Source organism: Erinaceus europaeus, chromosome 8 (assembly GCF_950295315.1).
Source record: "Erinaceus europaeus chromosome 8, mEriEur2.1, whole genome shotgun sequence".
Taxonomy (NCBI): domain Eukaryota; kingdom Metazoa; phylum Chordata; class Mammalia; order Eulipotyphla; family Erinaceidae; genus Erinaceus; species Erinaceus europaeus.
In genome coordinates, this window is record NC_080169.1 from 79,916,758 (window position 1) to 79,929,253 (window position 12,496).

The 12,496-nt window shown below is 34.6% G+C and overlaps 1 protein-coding gene across 5 annotated transcripts in view; it reads right to left on the reverse strand.

The window, feature by feature from the left end:
• Positions 1–12,496, reverse strand: part of IMMP2L (inner mitochondrial membrane peptidase subunit 2) — a 777,851-nt gene that overhangs the window by 319,145 nt on the left and 446,210 nt on the right. The window lies entirely within an intron of this gene.

The window sequence follows — 12,496 nt, forward strand, 5'->3', positions numbered from 1 at the left end:
GACTCCGCTGCAGGATTCTTAATATTGTTTGCATAACCATCATGCTGTCTCCCCCCAGCGCGATTCTTTATATTGTTAAGGATCAAAGAAGTAGAATCCAAAATTAGATGATACTATTGCACAGCTAGTGGAATGGTAAGAATCAAAGATAAAAGGAAAGGAGTAAATATTAACAATGTTGTAGATAAGTAGTAATATTTATATCAGTTTGTGGGAATCTAAAATCAATAGCTACTGTGAAAAACAGTTCAGTAGTTCCTCAAAAATTAAACGTTCAATATGAATAGCTACAAATGCAATATAACAGAATTCTATTACTAGAATTCTATATACATTTAATTGTGAATAGTGTTTCTATGAAACACTCATGGATAAGGCAACAGAAGTCACTCTTTTTTCTTCTCTGGTTTTCCATAATACTGAACTCTTTGGGCCCCTATTCCCTGGCTGTTTGTTTTCATCATCCTCTGCTAGATGTACCACTTCTATCTGTACACTCTTTCTTTTGGGGAATTTCCTCTAAAGACATGTTAATGACTTTTATTGGGTTATCAGAAAAGTCATGCTTTGTTTTAATGTTTCTCCTTTTTTAATATTTTATTTATTATTTTTAAAATTTATTTATTACTGGATAGAGACAGAAATTGATAGGGGAGGAGGAGGTGGAGAGGGAAAGAGAAAGAGAGACACCCACAGCTCTGCTTTACTACTTGTGAAGCTTTCTCCCTATAGGTAGGGACAAGGGGCTTGAACCTGGGTCCTTGTGCACTGTAATGTCTTGCTTAACTAGGTGCACCATCACCCAGCCCTTTTAATATGTTTTTCTATGCAAAAATGCATCATGACTTTTCTGACAACATGTAGATTTATACGAATGCTGAACTCTTTTCTGGGCTCCATAATTATACATCCAAAATTCAAGGTAGCCATTATTTGGCTAGAAAGAAACTCAAGCTTAACTCACTATTCTGTAGGAAAAATATAATAATAATAATGTTTTACTTTTATTTCTAGCCAATCTAATTATTATCCCTACTGGTCTACTTGCAAACTGTAAGAAAATTAATCAATTAAATGTCTTACCTATTTTAAAAATGGTCAGTCCTTCAGAAAATCTTTAATTCCTTGCTACAAAAAATGGATACACTTCAGCTTTCAATGAGCTGCCTCTCTGGCGTGGGGCGGGGAGCAGGGGACACTTCACAGGCAGTGAAGCAGATCTGCAGGTGTCTTTCTCTTCCTTTCTCTGTCTCCCCCTCAGTTCTCAATTTCTCTCTGTACTATCTAATAACAACAGCAACAATTACAGCAACAACTATGGAAAAAAGATGGCTGCCAGGAGCAATTGATTCATTGTGCCGGGCCGGAGTCCCAGCAATAACCCCGGATGCAAAAAAAAAAAAAAAAAAAAAATACAGAAACCTGTATGGTAAAAACATACCAAATCAAGTACAGTGTATATCCTGCTATGTACACCATGGTCTGAGCAATAGAACTACATGGTAGAAGTGTAAGTAAATCTGTATGCTTCAGCAAACCAGCTCCACAAATAAATAAATACATACATACATACATACATACATAAAATAGATTCAATGCTTAGTGAATTCATATCTGCAGAACTGAGATTCTTGTGCTGTTGGTCAAAAGCTATGATCTTTGGTTGATACAATCTGTCTAGGATTTTTTTTTTTTTAGTTTATTGTTTTTGGTTAGGATTATTTTGTCTCCATTCATTCGTCTGCTGAGACTGATAATTTATGTAGCTCAATCAACCTCAAGAATGACAAATTTGTCCTCTACCCATTGTATAGCTTAAGAGCTAGCTCAGTCTCTGCTGTAGATATTCTGCTCTCAACCCAACTTCAGGACTCACAAAAATAAATCCTGAGATAGTTTTGTTTTACATAGTGTATGATATGGCCAAATTTCTGAGCCCCCATGTAAGACTGACAGTTGGAGAGCAAAGAGGTGATATTTGGCTAGAAACTAGTGTTAATATTTACATAATCTACCCATCCATCTTTAAAGACTGCAAGGCACTAAATAGCAATCTCTCCAACCACCTTACTCTCATTCCTTTCTCCTTTAGTCTTCCTACAAATCTTCAAATGAAACCAATATTCATGTAGTAATTATCTTGGAAATACTTACACTTTCCAATAAAGTGATTTAAAAAACTTATTTTCCATAGCACGACAATTTATTTTTTTCTTTCTGATTACAGACTGACTTTAATAGTTGAGAGACTTTCTTCAACTAAGCGTGAGCTAAGTCACTTGATCTCAGGAGAAACCAGGAAAAGATTCTAAGTCTATAACTTAGAATCTTTGTTTCCTCTTATAAAATATCACCTTTTGGTGGGTAGATAGCATAATGATTACTCAAATACATTTTCATGCCCAAGGTTCCAAAGTCCCGGGTTCAATCCCCTGTACCACTATAAACTAGAGATGAGCAGAACTCTGGCTAAAAAAAAAAAAATCTAAAATGTCAACTCTTTGTTCTCCCAACCCTCTTTTACTGTACCTCAGAAATCTGACTGCACAATACAGTCTACAAACAGATCCCTCAAAATTTAGCTTTTATGAGTCACAGAAGCTCAACTGAGAGACAATGGGTCAGTGGCTGGGAGATAGCATAATGGTTATGCAAAAAGACTTTCATACCTGAGCTCTGAGGTCCCAGATACAATCCCCAGCACCACTATAAACCACAGCTGAGCAGTACTCTGGCATATCGTCCTCTCTTTCTTTCATTAAAATAAATTTAAAAAAGTTAAAAAACGACAATGATCATTGCATAATTATATTTTTCAAAAAAAAAAAGAAAACTAAATGCTATATTGCCTACTTCTTGGGATTATTTATTTTTTTCTTTTATTGGGCGGGGAGTGGGGGGGAACTTAATGGTTTACAGCCCACAGTAAAATTAATAGTTTTTACATGTGTAACATTTCTCAGTTTTCAACATAATAATTCAACTAGGTCTTCCTTCGCCATCATATTCCAGGACCTGAACCCTCCCCCTACCCCAGAGTCTTTTACTTTGATGCAATACACCAGGAATTCTTTTCTCAGGAAAATTAATATCTGTTATTGATAAGGGCAGATTTCATTGTTTGTTGTATATAGTTTTTTTAAAAAAAATAGTTTTATTTATTTATTGTGAGATAGAGACAGCGAGAAATTGAGAGGGGCGGGGAGATAGAAAGGGAAAGAGACAAAGAGATACTTGCAGCATTGCCTTACCACTCGTGAAGCTTCACCACTACAAGTGGGGACCAGGGGCTTGAAACTGGGTCCTTGAACACTGCAATATGTGTACTTAACCAGGTGTACCACCACCTGACTCATGTTTGCTGTATACAGTTGAGGAAAAGATGAATGCGTTTTTAAAACATTACCTCAAATATATGACTAAAATGAAAATTTGTTTGTACGTGAGGACAGCTTTTTCCTCGCAGAATGTGGCATCTCACTTAATAGCACTATCATCTAGCCACCTAATAGTTACACTACAAAAAAAAAAAAAGATTCTTGCTTAAATCATCTTTTCCTATATCATGTACATATAGCCAATGAACACCGATTTTCTAGTATAAATATAAAATATATTTGGAATCATGCCATACCTCAATATCTATTCAATTACCATGAGAGTACTGTCATTTGTGTGTCTATTTTTCTCTTACCAATTCTTAGTATAGGAACCCAGTGATTTCTGAAATGTTGAATAAAAAAAAATGATAAGTTCAGTAGTATCTCTCTCCTATGTAAATTAACTTAATGGTTGTTCACTACAATTAAAAACTAAATCCCTTGCCTCGTTTTTATGACCACAAATTATCTTAGTTCTCATAAATATTTGGCTTTTCGGGAGTTGGGCGGTAGCACAGCTGGTTAAGCGCACATGGCGCAGAGCATGTGCATCAGGATCCCAGTTAGAGCCCCCAGCTCCCCACCTGCAAAAAATAGCCTCCAGGAGCAGTGGATTCGTGGTGCAGGCACGAAGCCCCAGCAATAACCCTGGAGGCAAAAAATATACATATATTTTTGGCTTGTCTTATCATTTCCTCTTTGTTCATTATACTTAGTCATATTTGCCATTTTCCTCTTTCTAGGTAGGACATGATAAGCTCCTTTTTTAAAAAAATATTTATTTTATTTATTTTTTTTAAAATTACATGTCGTGTGGTCCGGGAGGGGGCACAGTGGATAAAGCACTGGATTCTCAACCATGAGATCACAAGTTTAAACCCGGCAGCACATGTACCAGAGTGATGGCTGGTTCTTTCTCTCTCATGAATAAATAAATGAATTATTTTTAAAAAATTACATGTCAAGAGGGGTTTAAATCTACACCATTCCCACCACCAGAGTTCTGAATCTTCAGTCTCCCTATTGCAAGTCACCACAATTCCCCTAAGTTTATAGACATGGGCCAACCATCATCTCTACAACTATCTGTCCACATTTATATATAATTTCCCCCCCTTTTTCCCTGATCCAGTCCTTTCTTCCCCTCCAAGTCACTCATGACAACATAACTACCTCCATTTGTCCCTCTTCTTTCTCTGGGTGCTGAAGGAGGCGAAGTTCAGAGCCCTCTTATTTTCATCCTATCACTTCTCCCCCACTGGGAGTATAATCAAGGTTGTTTTTGGGGTGCAGAAACTACCTTTTTTTTTTTTTTAACCCACATTGAGGCAGAGACAATAAAAGACTTCACAGGGCTGAAGTTTCCTTCAATGTTATGGGGACAAGGCTTAACTATGGATCATGCCCATGGCAAAACAGCACCTTACAGAAACAGTTGTTTCACCAGACTAATAAACTAATTCTTGTCTGAGGACAAGAATTCAGTGTGTTTTCATTTTGTCCGGAACACTCTGCCTTTAAATTATAGCCTAACAGATTCTCTTTTTCAACATTTATGTCTAGGATCAAACCACTCCTCTCAGAAGGAACAAACTTTTATATTGCATGCTAATATCTGTTATGTTATTCGCCATGCTATCTCCTTGTTCTATTATTTTAACAATATGTATCAGTATATTGACCATATTATTACATATTTTTGAGTTTATCACTGCCTACTTGTCACGTATCTCCTGCATTTCTACAACAAAACACAATTTTGAAAATCAATGACTTTTTAATTTACCTTTCTATCCTTAGCATCTAAAGCCATACCCTGTTGTTTAAATAAATTACTTGAAGCAATAAATGAATGAATGAATGCTGACAAAGTTATAATAGAGAGAAAATACATAACATTCCGTGTGAACTTTGTTTCAGGAAAATTAGCTGAAACTTAGCAGAAGTCTTAAAATGCTTTAGCAAAAATCATAAAATGCCAAATATCCTATCTAGAAAGTCATTTAGCAAACCAAGCACATGCTTAAAGCAGCCTCATTTATAATAGAAACCATTTGATAACAATGATGTCCAATATTGGTGGTGAGTCAGCCATAGGGTGTTAATATATGAGCTAAAACTAATAAAGACTCCTATTTTATGACATAACTATTGGCATGTGGAATACTTTCTATTATATAAGGATGAAAAATGTATGAAAATGAAATATACTAAAGTAAATACCATGGCAAATGCTTTTTTCCCTCCATTTGTAATGCTTTCTGAATGTCCCAAATTTTCTACAATAAACCTGTATCATTTTGTTAAATATTTTAACTCCACATACATTTAGTTAATTTATAAATAATTGTTTTTAAATACTCTATTATTTTCTTTTTTAAAATATGTTTAAACTTTATTATCTTTATTGGATAGGGACAGCCAGAAATTGAGAGGGACGGGAAAGGTAGAGAGGAAGAGTGACCTGCAGCCCTGCTTCACCACTTGTAAAGCTTTCCCCCTGCAGGTGGGAACCAGGGGCTTGAACCTGGGTCCTTGCACACTCTAATGTGAGCGCTTAACCGGCCCCAAGAATTGTTTTAATTATTTCATATGAGATAGAGATACACATAACAGAGTGAAGAGAAAGAGAGAAAGAGAAAAGCCAGAACACTTTTATAGTATATATGGTACTGTGATTCAAATTAGGAGCCTTAGATAATGTCAGCCCACCAGCTGAGTTATTTTTCTGGTTTCCTTGCATATTTAATTAATGTAAATAGAAATAATCAGATAGTTTTATTGAACTAAATATGGTGTTTTTCCAAATTCATTTCATATACAATATTATATATAGATATTTATTTATAAATTCAATATATTTTAATCATCTTTACAATTTTATCTACCTTGGAAAATTAGAGAGACAGAGAGAGAAAAAGAAAGGGAAAATGAAAGAAAAGAAACCTAAGAATGGTGCATTCATTTTTCAGGCACCACAATAGTCTTGGTTGGTATCAATAAAAAAATATAAATGTTCTGCAGACATTTTTTCATGAGGAAATGAGAAACTGTACCCATGTGCCAAACAACTGTACTGTGAACTGTTAAACCTTCCCCCACTAAAAGCAAATATTAAAAACCTTTTGCATACAAGCTTGAGTGTGCAGATCAAATATTGCAACTTTTCAAAAAGTACTAAGTGGGGGAGGGCGGGTGATGGTACATCAGGTTGAGTACACACATTGTCATGTGCAAGGACCCAGGTTCAAATGCCCAGTCCCTGCCTGCAGGGGGAAAGCTTCAAGAATGGTTGTAGTGTTGCAGGTGTCTCAATTTTTCTCTCCCTGTTTGTCTCCCTCCCCTCAATTTCTCTCTCTAATAGCAAGATAAATAAAATTAAATTAAATAAAAATAAATAAATGAGCTACTAACTCTAACAAATCATAAATATTTAGGTAATTTTGAATTCTTCATCTTTGTTCAAATTAGAATCTTTGGGTGGGAGGTAGATAGCATAATGGTTATGCAAAGAGAGACTTTCATTCCTAAGGCTCCAAAATCACACTTAAATCCCCTACACCACAGCAAACCAGAGCTGATCAGAGTTCCGGTTAAAAAAAAAAAAGAAAGAAAGAAAGAAAAAAATACATAATCTTTTGGTTTATTAACAAATTAACTCTTCTGGGCAGGGGTAGATAGCATAATGGTTATGCCAAGAGACTCTTATGCCTGAGACTCCAAAGTCCCAGATTCAGTCCCCAGCACCACGATAACCATAGCTAAGCAGTGCTCTGGTAAACTGGTAAAAAAAAAAAAAAAAATAGCTCTTCTAAATAGAACTTATCTAAATATAATGATACTTGATTTTAATTAAAATGTAATTTTTTAAATACAAACTGCAGATATCATTGCAGGCAGAAACAAAAGTATAATGACCACTTGACAGTTTCTAGTACCTAAAAACATTTTGAGAACTCCCTATTAAGATAATATATCAATAGTTCAGTACAGTTATGTAGACGTGAAACAAAATAAAGACAAAATTGACTCAATACTGTCAATGTGATTTTATCACTTTTAAACATATACAAAGAACATTTCAAGAAGGATTTTAAGTAATTGGATAGACATGGAAAATAAAATTTGTATAGCTGAATGTTAAATCAAGTTAAACATTTGATGTTTCCTTCACTTAACACTCAACTAAGCTAGGAAAAGTATCATTTATAAATGCTGAGTTTACTATATTTCTCTAATATTAATCAGTTCAGTTTAATCTCCTCTCCAAAATTATTACTCTATAGCAGGAGTATAGCACTGAGTACCAGGAATATGAAGATGGCATACATCCTTATCTCTGTCAAACCTTGACAGAATAACCTATATGAGACGTAATGTACAATCATTTTAAAAACAGAAACTTTATATTAAGTCTCAGTATTACAGTTCTCTTGTCAGCAATCACAATGAGTACAGTGCTAAGCATAGAGTCTTAAGAAAATATTCCAGGGGTCGGGCGGTGGCGCAGTGGGTTAAGCGCATGTGGCGCAAAGCGCAGGAACTGGCTTAAGGATCCCGGTTCGAGCCCCCGGCTCCCCACCTGCAGGGGAGTCGCTTCACAGGCGGTGAAGCAGGTCTGCAGGTGTCTATCTTTCTCTCCCCTTCTCTGTCTTCCCCTCCTCTCTCCATTTCTCTCTGTCCTATCCAACAACGAATTGCGTCAACAAGGGCAATAATAATAATAATAACCACAACGAAGCTACAACAAGGGCAACAAAAAAGGGGGAAAAAAAAAAGAATATTCCAGATGCACGACAGATCAGAAACAGCTGGCATTTTTAGGCTGTTCATTTTAAAATGAATTGAATGCTCACAATCAGAACTAGTAAGGATATTATCAGTAAAGTAAGCACTTGTGTACTTTCATAAGAATAAATTTTCAAATCTAAAATATTTAAGTAGTGTTGGTATGCAACTTAAATTTCAGAAAAAAAATAGCTTAGGATGTTGGTATTTATTAAACTTAGCAAGGCAGGAAATCTGAAAAAAGACATTTACTTGAAAAAAATGCTCATGACACCATCCTGACCTGCCCAGGTCTTCACCAATGTATCCTGGAATCTCACCTCTCCAGAGCCTTACCCTAAAAAGAAAGAAATAGGCTGGGCATTTGGATCAACCTGCCACAGTGGAGAAGCAATAACAGAAGCCAAACCTTCTACTTTATGTACCCCATCAAGAATTTGGGTCCATACTCCTAGAGAGAGATAAAGAATAGGGAAGCTTCCAATACAGGAAATGGGACATAGAACTCTCTTGGGGGAAAATATGTGGAACTCTACCCCTGTTATCATCTTGTTAATCATTATTACATCACTAATACATTTTTTTAAATGCATGATTTCCAATGCATTTAAGGGAATTTGAGATGAAAGTAAAATCTTTTTGAAAAAAATAAAAAGACCAACTAATGATGTCATAAGCTTTCCGTTATTAATAATATACTATTGACCTTCAAGGATTCATAACAGAAATAAACTTATACATATATGTTACACTTGCTTTTAAATTTGTCAGCACATATTTGTAATATTACAAGGAGACATCACACAGTTTCTGAACATAAAGACTGTCTGCAGTGCAGTACTGAACTTTGGGTTATGAATCCAAAGAGCTTGTTCAGCCACTCTTGGGTATATAGCTTATCTAATTGCTATGAGTACCAGTAAAATAGTAATTGTCAAAGAATCTACATAAGTTTCTGCATCTGTGGATTGATTCATATATTGTTGCATATCCACTTCTGTAAGGATTAAAGTAGTAAAAGTAGAGGTATTATTGCCCCCTTTCCCTGCATTGGTAGTTACTGACCTTTAAAATGGATGTAACGGTAGCAAGCTCTTATTTGGGTATCTGAACAATACTTTTTGTACATTTAGGAATGTTACTTGCCCACTTCAAAAAATAGAGAACATGGTAAAAGGTATACATTTTTTAATTTATTATTTATAAAAAGGAAACATTGACAACACTATAGGATAAGAGGGGTACAACTCCACACAATTCCCACCATCAGAACTCCATATCCCATCCCCTCCCGAGTATATTTTTATTTAATTTGAATTGTATTGATTCATCACTGGTCAATTATACTGTAAAATTTGAAATATCTGGTTTCACATTTATTTTGTATTTGTGTCTCACCCACACATCACCAAAGTCTAGTGTTTTACTCTGTATAAATGACTCCTCTACCCATTTTTCCCAGATCTTTTACTTGCACTCTGAAAATCACCGTATTTTCACAGAATATAAAAACTGTATTTGTTGAGTCTGCAAGTTTGTTTTCTTTGGCTGTTTATCCTCTATATAAGAGTGAAACTATCCAGTAATTGTCTTTTACTTCTTGACTTCTTGCACATAGTATAATCATCTCAAGTGCTATGTCTGTGGTTGCAAAAGACATGGTTTCATCTTTTTTTAATAGCTGAGAAGTGTTACAGCATTATATTATAATCAAAGTCCCATAAATCCTTTTTCCCAAGGTGAAAAAGATATACCATCTAATTTCTCATCAGAAGTTATTTTCCTTGTTGTATGTAGGTAGGAGTTTGAGCACTGAGTAAAAGGATTCTAGAAGCATGTTTTCTTAGTATGAATCCGAACTGGATATTTAGTAAAGAATACAAAGCCTTAGTTGGCAATAGTCATTCTAAATGTTAGAGTCACAATTTGGAGGTGCAAATTCTGCAGTCTGACTCTGGTCATGTGTTTGCTTTCTGGCACAGAGCTAGTACTACCCATTTAGTTGCCAAGCACAACTGAGTAAATCAGATTAATATGATAATTCATATTTTGTTCTTCCTGTGATGAATGTCTTATTTCTGAGTGAGACCCTAACAAGAACAGGGATTAAGAATAGGTCAGGAGAACATCTGCCTTGCTTATTTTGATTACACAGGCAGACAAAGAGATTTGCTTTTATAATACCAAAATAACTTGGAATGTGGCAAAAATAAATGCACCTTCTGTCTCATGGAATGTTATTATAGTACAACGCTTTGTAAATGCTTGGTAGCATTTTCAAGCTTTTTTTTGTTTGTTTTTTTTGTTTCCCTCATTTCTTTCTCAGCTCCATAATGCAATCCTCATGGTTTGAGCACTAGACTTCAAATGAGACATCTATTCAGTGCATGTTCAGACAAAGCGAGTGGTTTCCTTAGTAATGGGAACTATTTGAAAGCCTTCAGCACATCCCCTCCAGCCAGTCAGGTTTCTCCCTGCTTTGTGGTTAACACATAGGCTCTCAGTAAGCTCTATACAACTGAGAATCACCTCAAAGTTAGAACACTGAATATTCATTGCATTTCTAGTAAAATGTGCCCTTTATAAAAGGTTAAGGATGTTAGAACTGTTAGTGGTGAGAGCTAATTTGCTCATTTTCTACAACAGATCTATGAAATGGAAAGAAAGATAAGCAACTTCACAAAGGAATCTCTTCCTGTTCTTTCATTTGACTGTATTTTCAAACATGTCTTTACCTTAAAAACATAAGCCTGCCCTATTGCTTTCCTGTCTATGCTTAGAGACTGTTTCTTTTAATTTTCTAGTTTTCTGCATAGAAGTCATCTTTGATAAAGCTTTGAAATTCTGTTTTTATGAAAAGGGGTGCATTTCAGTTTTTGTATACTCTTAAATATATCAAAAATGAAATCAAAATAGTTTTATGCACATCAGTGGTTTAAGATTTTGTGTATGGGCCTCTGCTTATTTATTTGCTTACTTATTTTCAGCATGGAACTTAGAATGGATTGATTTCTCAAGGAAAATAGGAGAGACACCCAGAAGTAGTAATAGGTGAAAGGGTAACTAAGAAAGGAAGTAAAGGCAGGACCACTGAAAAAGTGGGAAGAAAAAAAAAATCTATGTATATACAATAGATATAAGTAGATAATTATAGAATCAGCCCATATCAGTGACCTTGGGAGAATTACTGCAGTTTCCAATGGAGGGAATGGGGACACAGAATTATGATGGTGGGATTTAAAATTCTGTAAACCAATACTAAATCAATATTAAAAAAATAAAATAATACAAAAAAGAAAAGGAATGGCTTCTCTAAATGAGTAACACAATTGTTATCTTAAACATTGATTCTATAAATCAAATATAAGCATTCTTGAATAAAAACCAACTTGTACACTTACCAAGTTATATGGGTTAAAAATAATGCTAACCTTTGAGTATATAGTTCCTAAGTATTTTCACACTACATTGAAATTATTATCTAATTGGAAAGACAAGAATATTAACAGTAATTCTGATGTGAGAAAAGTAAGTTACATAGCTATTTGCATTCTCCTATGAATGTGTTGCATGAATTTAGTCACAAATAAGCAAACATTAGAAGGAAAATGTGTGCTATAGAATATACAAAGAAAAAATACAAGAAATTTTGTGCAAAGAAAATAGATTTAGAATGTTGGTTTGGGGGGGTCTGACTGGTTTTCCAGCACTAGCTCCTTACCATCTCTGAGACTGCAAAAGATAACTAGTTTCTCTGAAGCTTTGTTTTCTCTTGTATAAAAAATGGTAGTATATAACCACCTCACAAACTTGTAAAACAAAAACAAAAAACTCCAGACTGCATTTATTCAGTGTTAAACACATTTCAGTGTCTGGCATGTAGTTAACACTCAACAAATGTTATTTGTTATTATTCCAGATACTTTTGTTAAAATAGCACATACAATTTTCACATTATCAGGGCAATATATTTTATAAATTCTGACCTTATCATTGTGTTTTGTGAAAATCTTAAAGAAAAATAACTGCAATAACACATATAGCAAGAAAATAACAATAATAAAAATCTATCAACGAGAATATTGAATCTCCATAATTAAGTTGTCAGTTCATTTTTTTCATAAATTGAAATATTCTTCCTCATAATCCATTATCAGACATCACTTCTTTATGTAATCAAACATAGATATTACACTCCATTTATCCATGTATAATGGCTACTTGTCTTTATACAGGTATCACAGAAAAAGCACCTTCCCATTTATGCATCTATACATATTACGCATTGATAAATTTTAAAGAGTTAATTCTGCTGTAATTTTACTTTT